A 10,000-nucleotide genomic window follows, 5' to 3' on the forward strand; every position below is an offset into this window, starting at 1 on the left:
GCACGCACGCACACACACACACACACATATATCGTTATACTCATTTATGAATATATTTGATATAACTGTTACATTTTACATCTCCCCTGGAGAGTTTACACACACACACACACACACACACACACACACACACACACACACACACACACACACATATATATATTAATCATTTACTTGGAATGTACTCGGTTTGTTTATACCAATCATAATGGATTAAAACATTTTCTTTTCATTAATGAATTCGCAATGTGATACAATGTTGTAATGGATAATTTTTGAATAGTAATAAATAACCAACTAAGAAACTTGATATTTAGAACATGGAGTATATATACAGTGCCGGCAAAAAGAAAGTCCGCGCTTGTAATAAAAAAAAAACTTCAAATTTAAGCTAAATTTAATGTAACTGGTTAAACAACCTATACCTCATTTGATTCGCCTTTTATTCCTCTATAATTTTACTTGTTCATATTTGAATTTTAATTAAAATATTCTAGTGTTTACGTCAATTAAATAAAATAACATCAAATTGAGGAGGCAAAAAGAAAGTCCGCAAAAACAAATTCTCTTAAAACCAGCTTAAATTACCACCCGTAAATCAGTTTAAAATATCCACAAACAGGCAACAAAGCATCTCTAATCATAATTGTTGTTGTTCCAGGTCATACAACGTAACATTTAGTCCATATGCTACGACTTTCTCTTAGTGATCCCCAGGAGTTCATTAATCTCCTCCTTTCTGGTTTATCCAATCGGGAAATCGACCGCAAATTGAAATGTGGTGAGAAAACGGTACGAAAGACTGTGGAAAAGCACCAAAACACCGGTAGTGTTCGCGATATCCCTAAATCTGGTTGCACTATAGTTGCTTCTAACAGTGAAGTCCACGCTATCAAGATCCGCAGCCTAAGAAACAGATTTGAAACGGCTCCTCAAATCCAACAACAGTGCAATCTTGTTAAAAAGTGCTCTCTTTCTACTGTCAAGATTAAAGGAATTAAATTTTCGAGGATATGTTGCAAGACGCAAGCCAATGATTTCTGTAAAGAACAGAAAGCGCCGTCTGAACTTTGTCAGATGCAATGAAGATCATGACTCTTCATATTGGTCAAAAGTGCTTATTAGCGACGAAAGCAAGTTCAATAGGCTAGGCAGTGATGGTAGGCAGTACGTCCGTCGAAAGAAAGACGAAGAATTTAATCCTAGGTGCTCAGTTTCAGCGTTACAAGGTGGTGGAAGTTCAGTTTTGGTGTGGGGTATTATTATTACCAATGGTCCAGGGCCTATAGTTCGCTTGCAAGGTCGAATTAATTCAACCAAGTACATTAACATGTTGACTGAGCATTTTCTACCCTACTTTGGTCGGAATTTGGATGATAATCCCATCTTCATGCAGGATAATGTTCCCATACACACAGCTGGCAATGTCGAGGGTCCTGGAAGAGCATGATATTCCATGTTGTGATTGGACTGCAAATCTCCAGACCTCAACTCAATCCTATCGAAAACGCCATTACATCAAGCATATATATATATATATATATATATATATATATATATATATATATATATATATATATATATATATATATATATATATATATATATATGTATATGTATATATATATATGCATTTATATACATATTATATATATATTACTACATGTATATATATACATTTATATATATTACTACATTTATATATATATATTTATATATATATAAATATAAATATATTTATATATATATATAAATTTAAATATGTATATACATATATAAATGTAGTAATATATATATAAATGTATATATACATGTAGTATTATATATATGATATATATAAATATAGTAATATATATATACTAGCGGGGGTACCCGGCGTTGCCCGAGTGTTTGTTTCCGGGACGGGGGGGGGAATTAAAAAAAATGTTATGGTAGGTAAGTAGGAAGGATCAAACCCGGAGTCATAAGTAAAAGTAGGAAAATAAAGTGTGAAAAAACAAAAAACAAAAAAAAAAAACATCTGCAACGTTAATAGTTCGGCCACCAAGAAAAGTCCATTCCAGTTGTTTAGGAAAAAAAAAAAAAACGACTACGGTAGGTCGGCGCGAACGTGAAAATATAATATGAATTGTCCAGCACGCTAACCACTACGCCACAGAGCACTGCAGCTTAGTTTAGTGATTTTAAATAACTTTACATGAAAGAACTACGAAGCCAAACCGGTGTTCTCTTCTCAACTGTTCCTTGTGAACGATCCCCAAACGGTGTTAAGTGGTGGCAGGGGGAGGAGGAATTTATAAGAGAGAAAATATTTTACCACCTCCATTGATCTTAACCGATTTTGGCCGTGACTTCTCAGCAGAAAAAGTATAGAAATCTTAGATTATCGAGGAATTTGAGAAATAATAAGCCTATAACACACCTCAGATATTGTTCTGCCGTTTGTGCATATGATATTTGCATGAAATATCTTGATTTTTAATCCTATTAAGGTCAAAATCAGACGGGAAAAATGAGTTCATTTTATTTATATAGAGAAGAAGAGAAGATATATATATATATATATATATATATATATATATATATTATATCTCTTAATATATATTGTCTAAAATATAATTATCCACTGACTTGTGATTCGTCATCTACGACTGATCAGAGTGGCTGAATCCAACGAGATTCGAAATAGAAGCCTAAACCGCTACCTCTGTGCTATCTCGCGCGACTGCTGGATGTATCGAGTTTTATGTAGATGTTATTTGTTTTGTTTTTGTTCGTGGTACTTTTGATTGAATTCAATTATTTATACGATATATATTAGTATGCACCCGTATTAATATTTATACTAGCAAGCCGCCCGGCGTTGCTCTGTCGTAAAATACGCGTAAATATTATATTTTTATTCATGCAGATTTCTCAATTGAATTCTTTATTGATTATAGTATTTAATTTATATTAATGATTTTAAAAGTTATAAAAATAAATGACTTTTGTACCATTCGCTTGAGTCGAAACCAGAACGTTTAGCGCTTAGTCGTTATATATTTTTCCAGCGTCGTTACTGTTTGAGCTACTGGCAGATGGATACGTAAGGTTAAATATGAGTCTCGTGTCCGAATTTAATCACAACATAACCACAAAGAGCTTGGAAGAGTTTTAAGATGTTATAGAGATGCAAATAGACACCTATAGGTGTCGCTAGAAGCACTTTCTTATTTTGACAGATGACAAAATCCACTTCATAACCTAGTGGAGAGCGATTTATTCTTGTCCTTACGGCGATTTTCACTGAAAATAGATATTGTTCGTCTCTCTTTACTCTATCGTTATGTTCATCGTAGGTGCGCGACTTGGCTCTAATCCCTGGTCCCTACCTTAAAAATATTCTGGCTACAACTACCACAAAAAGCGTTTATTTCCCTCCCTTTGCATTCAAAACAAAACGAAACAATTATGGGCTAGGTTTATTCCCTTAAACATTTAACTTGTTGATAAAGATACGATGGGTCTGCTTGCAAACCGACCATAGCGATTTTTCAAGTCTAATGTAAACAAATACGTCTCGGGCCTATTTCTATTGGAAAATTTCGTTCTTTTATCTTCTACTCATTCAGTTCGTTGTTTCCAATCGTCTAGTGACAACGACCATCGTTCAACCAACATCCCTTTTAATCCTTATCCTCGAGTGACCACCGGGCCTTGATAAGCGATGAGATATGAGTCAGCATAGAAGAAGAGAAAGAGGAAAAGAAGAGAATTTGAAGACGAGGAAACGATACTTAAGCAGGATTTAAACGTATTTCAATTTGTAATGTGATACGACTCACATCAAACAACTTGTTTTCATTTAAGTACAGATGAAGAGGTCAAGCTTTCTAAAATGATTGAATGTAATTAAAATTACAGACATAAAAATAACGGAATTAGAAACAAACTCGGAAAGTAAATTAATTGCTTTTACGCAAGAAAAAACAAACAAACAAACAAAAAAAACAAAACAAACAAAACAAAAATGATAAACTGTTTAAAATTAAAAAAGCAAAAACAAAAACAAAACTTCAAAATATTCGTTTGAAATACCGTGGTCATTTGTCTAATGGCTAAAATATGAAAAGATGTATCGATTTTTTCTCTTTTAGATGATTGGAAATATTGACTATCCATTCGATTTCAATTTCGCTTCATATATTCGGTCAACGGTAACTCAAATTGAATAGTTATATGATATCATTTTCTGATACAATAAAAGGTCCTATTCTAAGCGCCAGGAAGAGAAAAAGGAACAAAAAATATAACAAGTAAAAAAAAAGAAAAAGAAAATATGTAAATCATCAGACAAAGAGTATAGGAAGTGAGCTTAGTAGAAAAAAAACAATAGATAGGAAGTATTTTTCACCAAGGCACACAAAAGAAAGCTAAAATGGGATTGTTAATCAAAGTGAGTCAGATAACCTAGACAAATGATTAAACATACAAGTTGAGACATTTAGAGTTAGTTTACGGACAGTTTTCGGAGTGTTAGTGAATTTTGCGACAGTTTACGGTAGTTATGGAAAGTTTATGGACAGTCTTAATTTGGCGACTGTTGAGGATAGTTTCCAATTAAAGACAATTTGGCACAGTGGACCATAAGTTGTGACTCGGAGCAGATCAGGATAAGCTGACGTCAACTGATGATAAAGCCTTTACAGAATCTGGCTCTTTTACAAGTAGAAGAATTGTGCGAGGAGCAAGGTACTTTCTGGAGTGGTAGAATGATCCAATTATTTATAAACGATCTTAACAAAAGATCTGATGTAAATCTTTGATATCAAGTCTGGGGTGGAAATTAGCCTTGTACGAATCGTATATATTGTCAAATAAAGCGAGTTTGTTTCTCAGAATTTATGATTAATGTAAATCTTCTTACAAATGAAAGTTTGATTTTGATCAGTCAGTTCTTTTTATAGAACATTAGTCGATGCCATTAAGAACAACGGTTATTTCAATTTAATTTCTTTCAAAATATGCATCCACCTAGGAACATTTGTCCAATGGACATTTTCTAGTGATTATTAGGACTATGACAAGAGAATATTTTTTTCATTATTTTGACTCTCGATTATATATCAGTTAATATCTTATATGTTTTTAGATAGAGTGATGTGGTTCTCGATTTATAAACTGTATCTGTGTCGGATATATTCTCGAGAGTCAAAACAATGAAAAGAATACTCTCTTGTCATAGCCCCAGTGATTATTTATATGAAAAGAAAAGCAACGTTTGACTATTATTTAACTAGAATAAATAATGACGAATTTCTCCACATGCTCTTAAGATAGTAGAATTACTCGTTTGGAAGACGGTCAGATTAAAGATCTTAAGGCCCCGGTTTCAAGCACGGTATTTATCGTTTTAGAAATAATTTATTGCTTCAATCATAAATGAATAAAAAATGAAAAAATATTTAGCTGGCAATTATTTTTACGGACGATTTTTCTTAAAAGTACTAAGGCGTTTTGTAAAGGAATATATCTATAAGCAAAAAATGTTACAGACTGATATAGAATGCACTGTAGAATTTCCATGGGTGCCACTACTTTCATACAGACAAATTCACGGACAAATTCTACCATAGAGACTAGACCCTCTGGACCGAGGCGAATGCAGACCTCTCTATATTATTGGCATGATTAAATTAAAATATTACGAATATAAACAAATAAAACGATAAAGAATTGGCTCCGTAATAATAAATACGAAATATGCAAGTATAGTAAAAAATATTTCAATTTTATAAATGCTAAGCGCGAAAGCAAACCAAACAATATTATTCGTATGAATAAATCAAAATATAATTCATAAAAAGAAATTAAAATTAAAACCTACTTCCTTTTTAGAAATGTCAAGTGCAAACATAGACCCCCCATAATATGATTGATAATTATACCAAATTAATTATTAATTAATTAATTATAAATTAACGCACTGTATATATTTATAGATTGTTCTTTATTCATTAAAAAATGTCTGGACTCAAAAACATTATTTATATGGCTCCTTGGCCTTTAGAATAAGATCAAAGTTTTCTACAACATCAGAGCACTTTGACACCGGAAGTTTTCATGTAATTATCTCCCTTGAAAAAACATTAAAGGTACGAATAAACATACAAACATAGAAAGCGCATTTTATATTATAAATGGATGTGTAGTCGAATTTAAAAAATATATCTCGAGTCTTAAAGTGGCACTTTACCTACTGAGTGAAATTCTGTGAAGCAGATAATTGTAACACAAATGCCTAATAGTCGCAAGGTGTTGTGTCCCCACCTACACCACGTTGTCTTTGAGCTGAAACATGATTCTAATGAAAAAGTTGTCTGATGTTTCTTCGGCCGTAATGTACAATTCGAGAATATATTTTCGACAACTAGTTCGACACAGACTGGCAATTTCGGTGGCATTTATCCGTGTGACTCTGATAAATATCTATAGTAGTCCTATAAGGTGTACGCTCCAAGGTTTTGCATTTCCTCTTTAAGAATGGGTTGGTTTATTGCTAATTGCCGAAGACGTCCATACCGGCGAATGTAGACGGGGCTGTCCAGGCTATTTTCAAAGGCCAGACCGGTTCTTCCACTGGGGCGCTAGCTTCTCTATTCACCTTTTGACCTTGTGTCATATCTTCTGATGTGCAAAAGAAAAATAAAACTTATTGCTATATATTGATGACGTCAGTAGCTAGACAAACTCAAGCAGGAAGCAAGCACACATTCCCAACCAAATCGACGCATACAACTGCGTGCATATAGGCTGATGCGAAAGACAAATACCATTTATAATCTTATTTATAATCTTATTTATAATCTTATTTATAATCTTACCTACATGACATGCCATTAGCAATTCTTTGAGATATGTAATTGCAACTCTATCAAAGTTTTTTCCGAATAATGTATGCGTTTATTTGGATAATGTTTTCAGGGAAATGGATTGGACGTCAATCACCGATTGAATAAAAATATCTAGATTTGATAAATATACATATATTATAATAATAATAATAATAATAATAATAATAATAATAATAATAAATTGTAGTGCCAGCATATAGGGGGAAAAGGTCAAGGAGGATAGAAAAACCGAGGAGTGAACCATACCTCCACCTGATAAGTACGGACAGGTTGGGACTTGGGGAGGCTTATTGCCACACAAATGGTCATTGCCAGTGAGAAATCAATGGCAGACGACTGTTGCGATAACGCAAATTTATTTACAAAGGTGATCGAAAGAGCTAAATAGTCCTGGTAATCTGGGGAGGTTTCGTATTATCCAGACTCCAGATAATACCATCGGCTGTTGTCAGTAAGCAATCTCTGATGATAACCTGTGTGAGAACTCCTAGTAATAATAATAATAATAATAATAATAATAATAATAATAATAATAATAATAATAATAATAATAGTGATGGTGATGGTGATGATGATGATAATATCAGTGATGATGATGATGATGATGATGATGATGATGATTAATAAAACAAAAACTAAAGAAATAAAAGCAAAAATATAAGCAAACATATCTAAGTAGACTCAGGTTAAAATTAGATTACTTTTTAATACACAAAGAAAGATGGCTGACTTCTCGGGTTTTTGCCCGTTGGATCTTTGTCTTAATATTTTTAAATAAGTGGTATACGGTAACAAACCAAGAAACACAAGAAAATATCAGAAGTTAAGACCATATGAGTGAATCACTCTAGTCTCGAAAATATGGAAAGATCATGCGTTTCTTAAATAAGAAATCGTTTGAAAGAAGATCTTATCAATTTAGGCACTTATTGTAAATTTTATATTGTCATATAGTACATTGCAACTTTCCCAATACGCTTTATATTGATGTCGGTATAGAAACGCATTGATATACATGTGTATATACATACAAACACACTGGTGTAACAAAATAACTGCCATTAACTAACTAGTCATACTTGTGATAACATACAACTTTAGCATTGTTAATTGGCTACAAAAAAGCATAAACAGATTAGACACTAAAACGAGGAAAGATCAAAGTGTAGTATCTGTTCTTCAGATGCTGCACTTCTATTTCTTGTTCTCTTTCGGTGGAGGAGAAATCCTTCACGACTGAGACAATTTTTATTTTTGTACCTTTTCTCCACGTTAAAAAACGACCCTGGTGTCTAACTCTGTCCCGTGGGGAGGCATAGTAAATAGGTACAATAACACACAGAAAACAAGGTCTACCAATGCTATATCTGCCCATGTGAGCAGGAGATAATCTCTCAGAGATTGACCATCAGCTTCATGCCACTTACCTGAGCACCGGACAATATATGATGAACTCCCAAAATCCAAACCTTAAAATCGTACACCAGCACATCATGAAACAAGAGTCAGCAGAACAACCTCCAAACAATTTGGACAAGACTGTCTTACAAATCAGACAGAATCAAAAAACAAGTCTTCTACAGAAATAGTCCAGAAGAGTCGCCAAACAAATACACCAAAAACTTTCATTGTAAAAATCTGGAAGATGGGCCAACAAACAACGTGCCAAGTATTTTCTGGGTGAACTAAACCAGGACTATATAGATGAAGAAGACTTTATATACTGGCTAAAAAGAGGCTTGCTCTACCATGATCAGGGGAGGATTGCAATGGCTCAAAATCAAGGATCGATAACCAGCAATGATAAATGTAGTTTTTGCCACACGGAATTAGAGAATATAAGACCCCTTGATATCCAGTCGTAAGGTTTTACTAGAGGACGGCTACTATACAATGCGACACAATGGAGTGTACAAATATCTCCGCTGAACCATCTGTAAAATTTAAATATCGAATGCAACAGCAAGTCCTGCGAATATGTTTACCAGCAAAAACAGTTGGAAATAAGTCATACACCATCCACTATGACTATGCAATTTCTACAGCTATGTACATCGAAAACGGAGCTGTTAAACATGATATAGTGATATGAGATAAGAAGGAGAAAGAAGCAACCTTAGAAGAAGTTAGTGTCCACGATGATGCTGGATTAAACAGAGCTGAGATGGAGAAGATAACAAAATATTAAGGTCTTATGTATGGCGCGAAAAGAAACTGGAATCTTAGTAATTATATGAGCAACTGGACTCATGAAAAAGGATTTCAAAATTGCACTGAAAGGGATGGTCAGAGTCTTAAGAGAGATCTTTCGGTTGGAATATACAAGATAGTGGGTGAATGTTTGGCATCCAGTTGAATGCTCCATCCCCAGCTTAAACAAACAGAGGTAGCTTTCTTTCGTTCCGCCAGTTATGTAATTTTTAATTATATTCTTAGTATCTCCTGCACTGAGAATTGAATCTTTAACCTTCATAAAATTGTCAGTTAGAACTGATTATTATATTTCATCCACATGGGTAGCCACGTTCTTAACACGTTAATAAACGCATTTTTTTTTAACAGACGAGACGCTTCACTAGTGCAAGAAATTTTAATGTAATTTATACTGAAGCATATAAAACCATCCAGATTTTAAACGAAACGGTAATCAAAAACTACCTAAAGTCGACTGATGTAATTCAGTCGAAAGTACTTGCAAAAAACAACCACAAGAAAAAAAAACAGATGGACGAAGACGACTATGAAGCTTTCTTGCACAGATTCGACCGAGAAATAAGAACGACAATTCGAAAAATTGAAAAAAAAAGAGGCTCAATTAGCAAAAACACCCCGTGCTGTTTGGCAATACTTGTCTGAATGAAAACATACTGCCTTAATACACTATATATATATATATATATATATATATATATATATATATATATATATATATATATATATATATATATATATATATGTGTGTGTGTGTGTGTGTGTGTGTGGAGAGAGAGAAAGTGTGAGAAAGAGAGAGAGTAAATAAAGTATGTCATTCGAAATACGATATAGATTCACACGTTTGCAAAAAAGACACCTTAACAAAGTTGGAGTATACATCGGTCGAAACG

The 10,000-nt window shown here is 33.4% G+C and overlaps 1 protein-coding gene across 1 annotated transcript in view; it reads right to left on the bottom strand.

Annotated features, from left to right (window-relative positions):
• The window catches only part of LOC145291466 (neuronal acetylcholine receptor subunit alpha-10-like), a 1,220,610-nt gene that overhangs the window by 13,807 nt on the left and 1,196,803 nt on the right, over positions 1 to 10,000 (bottom strand). The window lies entirely within an intron of this gene.

Source organism: Euprymna scolopes, chromosome 12 (assembly GCF_053919585.1).
Source record: "Euprymna scolopes isolate OS-2025 chromosome 12, ASM5391958v1, whole genome shotgun sequence".
Classification (NCBI taxonomy): domain Eukaryota; kingdom Metazoa; phylum Mollusca; class Cephalopoda; order Sepiida; family Sepiolidae; genus Euprymna; species Euprymna scolopes.